This window comes from Bos grunniens, chromosome 17 (genome assembly GCF_055505025.1).
Source record: "Bos grunniens cultivar Pamir isolate PY7600 chromosome 17, Bosgru_T2T1.0, whole genome shotgun sequence".
NCBI classification, from domain to species: domain Eukaryota; kingdom Metazoa; phylum Chordata; class Mammalia; order Artiodactyla; family Bovidae; genus Bos; species Bos grunniens.
Genome location: NC_141181.1, coordinates 65,514,216 through 65,527,225, shown reverse-complemented (window position 1 = coordinate 65,527,225; position 13,010 = coordinate 65,514,216). Strand labels below are relative to the sequence as shown.

General features: G+C 51.0%; 1 protein-coding gene across 3 annotated transcripts in view; it reads right to left on the bottom strand.

Annotated features, from left to right (window-relative positions):
- The window catches only part of KIAA1671 (KIAA1671 ortholog), a 185,324-nt gene extending 174,179 nt beyond the window's left edge, over positions 1–11,145 (bottom strand). For 2 of the 3 annotated variants that reach the window (XM_086346035.1, XM_086346038.1), the window contains exon 1: positions 11,025–11,117. The gene's annotated coding sequence lies outside the window, so the exon portion shown is untranslated. Of the gene's footprint in view, positions 1–11,024 lie in introns of all 3 variants that reach the window. The other variant, XM_086346037.1, reaches the window with a different exon arrangement.
- Between the last annotated feature and the right edge of the window lie 1,865 nt (positions 11,146–13,010).

Genomic DNA, 13,010 nt, shown 5'->3' with positions numbered 1-13,010 from the left:
AAGGAGGTGGTCTGCTGGTTGCCAAAGTTCCCGTCTCATCCAAGTCTGAGCGTGTCGAGGGAAATGGTTTTGCTTCAAGGCTGCCAGAAGGTGGGGCCGGGAGAACACGATCCCCACCCTGGTGCCCTCATGGGCCCCACGCCTCCCATCACAGCACTGGGCACAAGGCTCCACACCAACCCCCGGCAATCTCTCTCCTCCGGGAGGGCAGAAGCTGTGTCCCAGGCCGCTCTGACACCCAGGAACCAGCCCAGGCCCTGGTACACAGTAGGTGCTTAATAACAAAGATGAAAATGACCAGCTATCTCAAGGGAGGACAGGGATCTTCTGGCCTGGAAGTTCTGAAAGGAGAGATGCTGTTTCCAACACAGTTCTGGGGGGAGGTGGGAAGACCCACTGCGTTGAGTAAGGGGTGGTGGCTTTCCAGGAGGCAGACCTGAGTGCAGATTCAGCCTTCGCCACCTCTTGCCTCAAGCTACATGACCTTGAGGAAGGCTTTAGGTCTCTGGGGCTCAGTTTTCTTATCTGTACAAGGGGTTTAGTAATACCACCTCCAAGTCATTCTGAGGACTGACAGGCAGACAGACATGTAACACTTCCCTAGCAAAGGAGTTATAGCACACGGTAAGTATCCAACCAACGGTGGTTTTTCCGGGGTCTTACTGGTCCCATCACTTCATGGCAAATAGAAGGGGAAAATGTGGAAACAGTGTCAGATTTCATTTCCTTGGGCTCCAAAATCAATGTGAACAGTGACTGCAGCCATGAAATTAAAAGATGCTTGCTTCTTGGAAGAACAGCTATGGCAAACTTAGTGTATTAAAAAGCAAAGACATCACTTTGCTAACAAAAGTCTGTCAAAGCTATGGTTTTTCCCATAACGAAGGCTGAGTGCCGAAAAATTGACGCTCTCAAACTGTGGTGCTGGAGAAGACTCTTGAGAGTCCCTTGAACAGCATGGAGGTCAAACCAGTCAATCTGAAAGGAAATCAACCCTGAGTATTCTTTGGAAGGACTGATGCTGCAGCTGAAGCTCCAATACTTTGGCCACCTGATGCAAAGAGCCAACTCACTGGAAAAAGACCCTGATGCTGGGAACGATTGAGGGCAGGAGGAGAAGGGGGCAACAGAGGATGAGATGGTTGGATGGCATCACTGACTGAATGGACATGAGTCTGAGCAAACTCAGGGAGACAGTGAAGGTCGGGAAAGCCTGGTGTGCTTCAGGTAAAGGTCTGGTTTTGATTCTTCCCACAAGGTGCAGCAGGAATAAGAGGCTCTGGGATTCATTCATCCAGTTCTTCCCTCCTCCTGTGAAAAAGACCCAGAGATGGGAAGGGGCTTACCCAAGGACATACAGGAGGGAAGCTGGTGCTAGCACTCTGGGGGCCTGACTAGGACGCAGAGCTCACTCTAATATAGTCCGTGCTCTCTCCCAGGGCCCCGGACCCCTTCTCGTGCCAGACGCGGCCCCTGGCCAGCAGGTAATCCATTCTAGAAACAAGACTGGGGCTTTCTAGGGCTGGGGCCCACAGCGAAAGGGAGAGGGCAAATTGGGGCAGCATCCCAGGTCAAGGGCCCTAGGAGTTCCTCGACCCAGTCACTCCCCGGCCCCGTCCAGGGCACTGGGCAGGGCTCGGCAGGCACTGCGCCCACCGGGGCCAGGCTCCATGTCCGGACAGAGGGGCAGCGGAGTTCCTGGAGTGGCCTCGGTGTACCCAACGCACCAACTGGCCTCTCCACCCCCAGGGGGCCCCGCACACCCCGCATTTCCTTCCCCCAGCAGTGCCTCACCATGCCGTGGGTAAACAGGACGGCCCTCAGAAAGGGCTCTGGTCACTAAGGAAGCAAAATGAAAAGAAACATCAACACAGAGCCGGCTGGGAGCTGCAGCCCTGACCTGGAGCCTTTGAAAGTACGGCTGTGGCACTGCCAAGGAGATACACATGCGAAGGGGCTCTCACTAGCCGGGAGCTCTGGGTGAGGAGGTTCACCTCGCAGGAACTCAGTTTCCTCAACTGTAAAACAGGAACACCAGCACCGAGAACGGACCGGATAAAACAACGCATGAGGGACTAGACTATAAGAAGCCGTCCATCAATGCTAATTATTATTTTGACTTACTGCTATTTCTGCTACTACAAACAGGGAAGATTTATATAGCAATTCAAAAACTCATTCCTTGGCATAACTTACACACAGATTTTACAAACTCTTATCTTTTTATGGGGCGGGGCCCCTAGAGCCAGACATCCTGGAATGTGAAGTCAAGTGGGCCTTAGAAAGCATCACTACAAACAAAGCTAGTGGAGGTGATAGAATTCCAGTTGAGCTATTCCAAATCCTGAAAGATGATGCTGTGAAAGTGCTGCACTCAATATGCCAGCAAATTTGGAAAACTCAGCAGTGGCCACAGGACTGGAAAAGGTCAGTTTTCATTCCAATCCCAAAGAAAGGCAATGCCAAAGAATGCTCAAACTACTGCACAATTGCACTCATCTCACACGCTAGTAAAGTAATGCTCAAAATTCTCCAAGCCAGGCTTCAGCAATACGTGAACCATGAACTTCCTGATGTTCAAGCTGGTTTTAGAAAAGGCAGAGGAACCAGAGATCAAATTGCCAACATCTGCTGGATCATGGAAAAAGCAAGAGAGTTCCAGAAAAACATCTATTTCTGCTTTATTGACTATGCCAAAGCCTTTGACTGTGTGGATCACAATAAACTGTGGAAAATTCTGAAAGAGATGGGAATACCAGACCACCTGACCTGCCTCTTGAGAAATTTGTATGCAGGTCAGGAAGCAACAGTTAGAACTGGACATGGAACAACAGACTAGTTCCAAATAGGAAAAGGAGTACGTCAAGGCTGTATATTGTCACCCTGCTTATTTAACTTATATGCAGAGTACATCATGAGAAACGCTGGGCTGGAAGAAACACAAGCTGGAATCAAGATTGCCGGGAGAAATATCAATAACCTCAGGTATGCAGATGACACCACCCTTATGGCAGAAAGTGAAGAGGAACTAAAAAGCCTCTTGATGAAGGTGAAAGTGGAGAGTGAAAAAGCTGGCTTAAAGCTCAACATTCAGAAAACGAAGATCATGGCATCCGGTCCCATCATTTCATGGGAAATAGATGGGGAAACAGTGGAAACAGTGCCAGACTTTATTTTTCTGGGCTCCAAAATCACTACAGATGGTGACTGCAGCCATGAAATTAAAAGACGCTTACTCCTTGGAAGGAAAGTTATGACCAACCTAGATAGCATACTCAAAAGCAGAGACGTTACTTTGCCAACAAAGGTTCGTCTAGTCAAGGCTATGGTTTTTCCAGTGGTCACGTATGGATGTGAGAGTTGGACTGTGAAGAAGGCTGAGCACCGAAGAATTGATGCTTTTGAATTGTGGTGTTGGAGAAGACTCTTAAGAGTCCCTTGGACTGCAAGGAGATCCAACCAGTCCATTCTGCAGGAGATCAGCCCTGGGATTTCTTTGGAGGGAATGATGCTAAAGCTGAAACTCCAGTACTTTGGCCACCTCATGCGAAGAGTTGACTCATTGGAAAAGACTCTGATGCTGGGAGGGATTGGGGGCAAGAGGAGAAGGGGATGACAGAGGATGAGATGGCTGGATGGCATCACTGACTCAATGGACGTGAGTCTGAGTGAACTCCGGGAGTTGGTGATGGACAGGGAGGCCTGGCGTGCTGCGATTCACGGGGTCTCAAAGAGTCTGACACTGAGCGACTGATCTGATCTGATCTGATGTGTACAGTTACCTCACCTCACCCCACAACCACCCCACGGGGTAAATCTTAGCGTCTTCTTTCTGTAGAAGAGGACTGAGGCTCAGAGAGGAAAAGTCGTTTGCCCAAAGTCACACAGAAATGGCATAGCAGAGGTGGGACAGAACACTGGCATTGCCCGCTTGATCTCCAGGGCGGCCACAGAGGAGGGACGCAGGGCACAGGGGCTGAGACAGGCTGCCAAGGACCAGCACCGCCTCTTCCCAGCAGTGGCCTTGGGCATGGGACTCCCTCTCCGAGCCTCAGTGGTCCCACCTGTAATGTGGGGACATGAGAATCAAATAAAACAGTCATGAGCACCGTGCCTGGGACGGAATGAGCAGTCTCTACCTGACCTTCTTCTACTCTAAGTGACACTTAATGTTCTCAAAAGCCAGGTCTCCGCAGACGGAGGAACGGCAGGCTCAGGCGTCTCCCCCAAACCTCTAGGGGTCCAGGGGCCAGGGCAGAGGCCGCCAGGTACACACTAGGCAAAGACTGTCCTCTCTCACCTTCAGGGACACCGTGGCCCATCTGAGACCCACTGCACAGATGCGGAAATGCTCAGAGAGGTGAAGCGACCTACGCAGGGCCACACAGCACTCCCACTCCAGACTTTCCCTCTGGAAATCCAGCAGATCCCATCTTCCCCATGGCCAGCACAGGGTTTGCCAAGTGACAGGTACGAGATAAACATTCACTGAACGAACACGTGACTTCTAACCCTGCATCTAGCCCCGGTGGCCTCTGGCCGATCCTCGTAGCCACGGGCTCCCTGAAACCCGCTAATAGCCTTCCCAATGGAGCAGTGTGAATACACCTTAAGCACAGAGCATCCGAGACCCTCCACGGCCAGAGTGGGCTGGTCAAGGCTTGCCCTGGGGACAGAGAGTCCTGTAAACAGTGATCTATTAACAGACAACCCTCCAGCTAGAGCAGAAGGGGAAACACACTGAAGCAGGGGTCTTGAGTCACTCCTTTCCCCAAGGCCCTGGAGCTCCAAGAACCAGAAGTTAACCTCAACCAGACCAGTATCATAAATAAGAATGATGACAACATTAGCTAACACACGAACATTCATTACAGGGCACTATGTACTTTGCATATATTTTTTTAAACTGATGTATAGTTGATTTATAATGTGCTTGGTTTCAGGTGTACAGCACAGTGATTTAGTTTTATATATATATATATATATAGTTTATAGATTTAGTTGTATTTCAGATTCTTTTCCCTTATAGGTTATTACAAAATATTTAGTTCCTTGTGCTGTACAGTAGGTCCTTATTAGTCATCTATTTTACATATAGTCATGTGTATCTGTGAATCTCAAACTACTAATTGATCCCTCCCCCATCTCTTTTCCCGTTGGTAACCATACATTTTTTTTCTATGTTTTCGGGTGTATTTCTGTTTTATACATAAGTTCATTTAATCTTTTTTTTAGGTAGGGCATTATGTATTAACTCATCTAATGCTCATCCATCTCAGGAGGCAGGCACCACTGTTACTCCCATTTTACAGATGAGGAAACTGAGGCACCAGGAGGTTAACTACTTTGCCCAAAGTCACACAGCAGGAGAATAATGGAGCTGTGGTCTGAACGCAAGCAGTCTGGATCTTGATTCTCTGCAATGTTCCCAAGAGATGCTGCTGCTGCAGCTGCTAAGTCGCTTCAGTCGTGTCCGACTCTGTGCGACCCCATAGACGGCAGCCCACCAGGCTCCCCCATTCCTGGGATTCTCCAGGCAAGAATACTGGAGTGGGTTGCCATTTCCTTCTCCAATGCATGAAAGTGAAAAGTGAAAGTGAAGTCGCTCAGTCGTGTCCGACTCCTAGCGACCCCATGGACTGCAGCCCACCAGCCTCCTCCGTCCATGGGATTTTCCAGGCAAGAGTACTGGAGTGGGGTGCCATTGCCTTCTCCGAAGAGATGTTCAGATCAGATCAGATCAAATCAGTCACTCAGTCGTGTCTGACTCTTTGCAACCCCATGAATCGTAGCACGCCAGGCCTCCCTGTCCATCACCAACTCCCGGAGTTCATATCTAATTCTGTAACCAACTTTAAGTGTTGCAGAACTCCTCACTCTAACCCAGTCAGGAACCCCCACCCCAACTGCACACTCACAGGATCATTTATTTGTCATCTGCTTGTTGCCAAGTGTTTCACAGACCTTATTGCTAATGGTCACAAGCACCCTGTGTCCATTTTACAAACAGGAAAGACCGACATCCTAAATATCTTTTATTGCAACTGTTCCCCATCCTGGAATCTGTCCTCTTATCGAGTGCAACAGGTATGCAAAGACACATGACCAGGGATGTTAACTGTGACACTGGGTGTCACAGCAAGATAACAGACCACTCAGAATGCCCAGCAGCAGGGCATCTGCTCAGTAACCAACAGCACCTTTCTGCCTTGGCGCATTGTTCAGTTTTTCAAAAGAGTACAGTAAGTCAGCTCAGTCTAATATGGGCTCAGATCTACGTTTAACTTCTGTGTGAAATTCTTTGACTTATGATTGCTGTTGCTCATCTGTTTATTCCACAACTATTCACCAAGGAAATAGCAGTGAAGACAGATAGGGTTTTCCACCTTCTTGGAGGGCTGTCTAGAGGGACAAGAAGCAATACCAACTCCACTGCAACCACCGCAAGGAATAAGAATAATGATACCAACCAACACACACTGAGCACTGACCATGTGCCTTCTCCTTCCCTCCTCACAGCAACCCCCAGAGGCGAGACCCGCTATCATCCCACTGACCAATGAGCAAGGGGCTTCCCTGGTGGCTCGGTGGTTAAAAAAAAACCCCACCTACCAATGCAGGAGACACAGGTTCAATCTCTGGGTCAGGAAGATCCCCTGGAGAAGGAAATGGCACACGCTCCAGTATCCTTGCCTGGAGAATCCCATGGACAGAGGAACCTAGCGGGCTACAGTCCATGGGGTTGCAAAGAGCAGGACATGGCTTGGTGACCATGTAACAGCAAAACCAAAGAGGAAACTTCAGCTCAGAGAGATTAAGTCACCTGCCCAAGGTCACAGAGCTGATAAGTGGCAGAACCAAGATGCAACTCTTTCCATCTGGCTCCAGAATAGACCAAAAAAAAAAATTTTTAATAGTTAAGAGTGTGATAAGGGCTTGGAAGGAAGTAAACAGAGCATACGGACGTGGAAAGTTTCTGGACAGTCAAGGGAAACTGCTGACTGCATTATCTCTGAGGAGTGGGACTGGGGGTCTTGGGTGGGATTTTATTTTACTTTACATAAAATCATTTTGCCATCTTTGAAGTGTTTGGCATGTTACGTGTTATTTTCACAATAATACACATATATTATTATTATTATTATTATTTTGGTTGTGTTGCAGAGAACACAGGATCTTAGTTCTTGGACCAGGGATCCAACCCTTGCCGCCTGTAGTAGAACCACTGGACTCTATGGAGTGAGTCTTAACCAGGGAAGTCTTTATATATATTATTATAGGAATACCATGATGTATGTCATCACATATAACATTATATATATTATTATACTGTGTGTGTGTGTGTGTGTGTGTATCTCTTCTGACTCAGTGATGTAAACATCCAAAGAGCAGGCTTTGGGGACGTCTTTTATATTCTCAGTGGAGATAAGATTCAAAGGTCACTCAACTGAGCAATCAGCAAATGCAATGGTGATAACTACTTCCCAGAAGTCAATCCAGAGTCATTTCCATATTTGTGGCACTTTGACTTCCCCCTCCCTTCCTCCCATTGGGTGGACCAGATTTCTGCAGAGTGAATTCCTAAGGGCAGGGGCTCTTTTGAATTGCCCACAGAAAATGCTCAATAAAATATCCATCACATTGAAGGGAAAAAAAATTGTGTGTGTCTATCCCTCAATTCAAAGTTTTTGAGCTTCCTTGTAAGTGACAGGAGTTTGAGTAGTGGGCTTGGGCAGTAGGACTCCTTGAAGCCTTGGTTTGATAAACTGCAGAATCAAGGGTCCCAGAAGTAGCATCCCCTGGGTCTGTTGTAAAGAATTTAGAAAAGAACAAAAGAGCTTCCCCAGCGCCCAGCACTTGTAAAGGGTCTGGTAAAAAGTGGTTGTTCTGATATGTTATGTGCTATCTCTAAGTTCTCTCCCCAGTTCTTCCTGGCCAGCTTCCTCCTTTCTGTCCCTGCCTCTTCCTGGAAGCCTCTCTGGGTTTACCCCTGCTGCATCATGACCCAACCTCACCAACCTTCGTGTTTTCTCTGCTCAACCTCCCTGACTCCAAACACGCACAAATTGCAGGTGGGCAGTGGGTTCAAATCCCTGTTCTGCCACTGGGGGCTGGCAAAGGCCTTGCTGCCACACCACTGAGTCCTGAATCTGTAAATCGGGAAGAACAAGCCCTACCTCCTCCCATAGGAAGGTGGTGAGCGTTCCAGGGTGAAGTCCCGGGAGGACCTGGAAGTTTCATGACCCTCCCAGGGCAGGTGGACAACTGATGCACAGGAAGGTGTGCTGAATGGGATGAAACACAGATATTCAAAATATTTAGGCCACTTCCCCTGGGGGTTTCCTTCTCCAGACTGATTGCCTGGCCTCCAGAAAGGGTCTTCAACTGAGCAGCTCTCTAAACACGACACTGACCACTGTCTCTATCCAAGCTCAGTACCATCGTCACCCCTCACCTGGATTTTCTGAGCAGTCTCCAGCCTCCTGGCACACCCTCATCCAACCTCCCCAAGAGATGGGCAAGCTTCCCAAAACACACATCTGATGCCATCCTTCTCCCCCAGAGAAACTTCCACAGTGCCCCACTGCCTTGGAATAAAGTCCATATCCTTGGGAATAGCTGACCTGGCCCCTTCCAGCTTCTCCTGCCAACACCCCACACTCCCTCCTCTGTCCAGGCCTTTCTGTTCTCTTTACAGCGCACCATCCTCTCCCCACTGTAGACCAGCTCTCCAAGAAAGCTTCCCCGCCTTCCATCCCTCCCCAGGTCATAAGTCCTCAGCCCCTCCTCCCAGACAATTGCCTCTTTTCACATAGACTTTGCCCCTTAAAGGTGTGACCACTAGCCTTCTCTTTGACACACTGTCTTGAAATATTTCTTGAATGAATGAATGAATGCCCTTTTAAAACATTCCCTTTGGGGCTGTCTTTCTGAGTTGGTTAGAGATGTATTCTGGGGGTGCTGAGAGGGGAGAAAGGCTCAGGACAAGATAGTGGACTGTTCCATTCTCCTGCCAAGATCAGTCCTGAATAAAAACCAACCCCCAGGGCCTTCAAAACGGGTGGGGCACCTCCAGAATCTGGGGTGAGGGCTGTACGCCCAGCATCAAGAATCAGTACAGTTGTCTCTACAACTACAGGGCAAGTTGATTGCTCATACCTAGACTGCAAGCCAGAAGGACAGATCCTATATTGCTCTGGGTCTCGTCATTTCTAGTGTCCTCCACATAGTAAGTGCTCAGTACACACCCTAGTTGACCAAAGAGCCGCTCACGTACCTAGACACAGTATTGAATGAAACCCTGTACTTCTCTAGGATAATTGCACCCTTGTCAAGCATGCCAGTCCTTTCAAAAAGATTCCCCCTAAAACCATGAGGACCTCAACGAGTGTCTGCACAACTCCCTCTGGAACTGTCCCAGGGGTGAGATGTCAGTGTCTGGGGGTGAATGCATGTCTGCCCAGGAGCTCTGATGCATTAGCAAAGGAAAACTTGGGCCAAAGGAGAAGTCTTGTCCAAATGGCCAGGTTACTGATTAGCCAAACCCTCAGAGCTTCTCTCTGCAAGGGGGATCAGAGGGGCAATTAAACCCCTTTGGAAGAAAGACCAAGTTAAATATCTCTCTAATCCTGCAGTTTAAAAAGACAGCAAGTTGAGTTTCTTGAACCTTCCTTCAGATACCCTAGGGGAGGCGGCAGGGGATGAGACAAGGGAGAGGAGAGGCCACAGAATGAGGGTGCACGAGTATTTACACAGCCCATACCTGCTTCACATCTTTTATACCTATTAATCCCGCCAGTTACCCAGAAAAGGGAGGACTGCAACCCCACCCCCACTCCATTGTGCCCCGAAGGGAGATCTGGGCTCAGAGATGTTAAGCGTTTTGTCCAAGGTCACAAAGAAGCTGCAAAGAAAAACCACTTTCTTTGTGCAACAGGTACAGTCCTTTCCTTTCCTAAAGGTAGTGGCAGTTCCTGCCTGGAGAAAGTTCAGTCCCGCGGGCAGGAAGCCCTGGCCACCCAGGTGGCGCGCGCAGGTCATACGCCCACGCCACTACGGACCCGCCACGGACCAGAGGAGAAGCAGGGTTTCGGGGCGCGGCGCCCCGGCTACGCGCCGGGTGCTTGCTAGGAGGGTGTGGAAAGGTCGGGCCCGGGTCGGGGGTCAACGCGCCGCTTCCCTTCCCCAGGGCCCCGCCTGTAGCCCTAGGCGGCGCCGCCAGCGGGGTGGGAGCCAGCCGAGCCTGCCGGGGAGCAGGGGGATTGAGCCTTAATCTCATCAGGGAGCCTCTGCCCTGGGAAGGCAAGCGGAGGGGTGCGCAGGCCCGGTGGAGAGGGCGCGTCCGGAGCCCGCGGGGCCCGGAGCGCCGCTCTTTCCACCGCCTCCGCTGCCAGCAGGATCCCTTCGCCTCCGGCTCCGCCTCGATCCGCACCCCCGCTTCCCAGTGTCCACCTCCTGGGCCTCCAACCCGCACGGTCGTCCAGATCCTAGCAGTCGCAGGCTGAGTAGCCCGGATCTCCAACGATCCCCCAGTTCCCGGCCACCAGGTCTCCTCTCGGAATCACTTCCAAGGCTCGGACCAGTGGGGGGCAGGGGAGAGGGATCAACTAGCTCCCAGTTTCCAATCACCGTCCACAGTCACCCGAGGCTGGGGACCCAATAGGACCCCGGGCCACCGGCTCCAGATCCACTCCGAATATCGACTCGCAGGTCCCCAGCCGAGTGGCGCGGGATCCACTGGCTGCCCAGCGCTGGATCTTCCCGCGGGCTCCACTCCCAAGTCTGGAGAGACAGACCTTCCGGCTCTCAAATCGGGATGCCCCTTCCTCGGAGATCCAGAGCCCGGGGAGATCCACCAGGTCCCCACCTCTTTCCAGGCTAACTTTGTCAACTTTTCTCCGGGGGCCTCAGCGGAGCAGAAACTTGGCAGCCACCGCCGGCCACCGCCTCCTCTATCCCCTCACAGGCCGTGGACACGGGACTGATGGCCGGCCCCGATCCGCCGCGGCCGCCGCGCAACCTACCCTAGAGCCGCCGCCGCCTCCGGTCCGCGCCGCGCCGCCACCTGCCCGCAGCCCGCGGCACCTGCCTGCGCCTCCCGCGGCCCCGCGCAGCCTAGCCTGCTGGGGGCGGGGCCTCGGGCTGGGAAGCGCCCCCCGTCGCCATGGGAACCGCGGCCGGCGGCGCCTGCGCGGAGGGCCCCGGGGCGGAGCTCAGCCCGCGGACTTGAGCTCTCGCTTGGCGCCGGGATCGGGGGGACGGTCCGGCAGGTCAGAGGTCGCGAGTTTCCACCGAAACTCCTCCCGGAAGCGCTCCTGGCCCTAGAGCCCCGACCCTGCCTCGCCTGACTCAGAACATTTGTACGTGATGCCTGCTTGCGTTGCCGGGGTTAGACCCCGGCTTTGGCCGGGAGTCACCCACAACACACACCGCGAACCGCCGCCGGGTCTGCGCCCGAGAGCCTAGTGCAGCCTGGGAGCTCGGGAGAGCCTCGCCCATTGAACCGTTTGGGCTACGGGCGCCCGGAGCGAGCCCGGTCTGTGCGTAGTGCTCGCGCCTCCTCGCGGCGAGCAGGGGACTCGCACCCGGGGCGGCTCATTTCCTCTGGAGTACCTACAGTGCGTATCATCCCTGCGGCCTTATGTTGAAGTGGGGGATGAAGGGTGAGCAGAATAGAGACTTTCTGGACAAGCTGAGAGAATCGTAGGAAGTCTCTCCTGAACGATAAAATGTCTGTTTTACTCTACTCATTTCATTCCATAGGTTTCTATTCAGCACCTACAGTATGCTGGATGCCAGGGACCCATCATACCGGTGGGGACTTCACTGGTGATACAGACTTTCATAGAGCTTACAGACACTGTTAATAGTATTTGCACAAATAAGTTGAATTGCATTTGGGACTCGTGCTTCCTTCCTTAGGAAGGAAATGTATGGAGACAATAACTAAAAATGTCAGTTGGACCTCAGTGAAGTCAAAGAAAAAAGAATGTAATGCTGTTTGGCTCCAGGAGATTTGGCAGGGAGCTCCCTTATCTGTCCTTCTGTGTGTGTGTGTGTGTGTGTGTGTGTGTGTGTGTGTAAGAAGGGACTCTTGTTACAGGAGATACATCACATCCATTGTTTCTTTTAATCCGCACCTTTGCAGCAAGGATCAGCACCTCCGTATCTTATCGAGGAGCATTCTGAGGCTCCCTAGGAGACTTGTCCCCGGTGATAGAACCCAGAAGTGGTGAGGTAGTGGCTCTATGACGTCTTGCAGCTTAGAATAATCTGTATCAGCTGGATGTCTGGAGAACAGTCGTCAGTAGGATCCAACTCAGTGGCTTTTAAATACGACTCCCAGGCGCTTCCCTGGTTGTGCAGTTGCTGGGACTCCGTGTTCCCCCTACTCCCAGCCCTGGCTTTTCTCTTCCCAAGAAGGGGGGACAGTGCCAGTCAGGGACTTTCCCAGGACCCCTTCCTTCTCTTCAACCCCTGGTCTAGGAACTAGGTCCCACATACTGTAACTAAGGGTTTGCATGCTGCAACTAAAAAAAGATCCCACATGCTACAACTGGTAATTCTGCATGCCGCAACTAAGACCTGGTACAGCCGAATAAATAAATATGTTAACAAATAAATAAAAAGTAAATCTGACAACCATGCCCAGGGTGGTATCTTCAAGGTAGGGAGAATAGTTGGATAGAAAGTAAAAATGCCTCAAAATCCACCTTTAAAGTAGGGTTTTTCCATTATGTGTGTATTATATCAGCAAAGGCAAGTCCCTGTTTATAGTTCGCTGCCCTTTCTAGAACTTCTGGAAGCAGGAGCTTTTGTCTTTATTTCACTCCTGATTCTCAGTGCCTAGGGCAGGACTTGGCAAATAGTATGTACTCAGAAAATACTGTGCTTAATTGGATTAAACGCATGAATAACCAACAGTTTATAGAGTACTGACTGCTACCTCTCCCCCCTAACCTTATGGGAACTTATTGTCTCTCTGGGCAAATCTCAATTCACCAGAATGT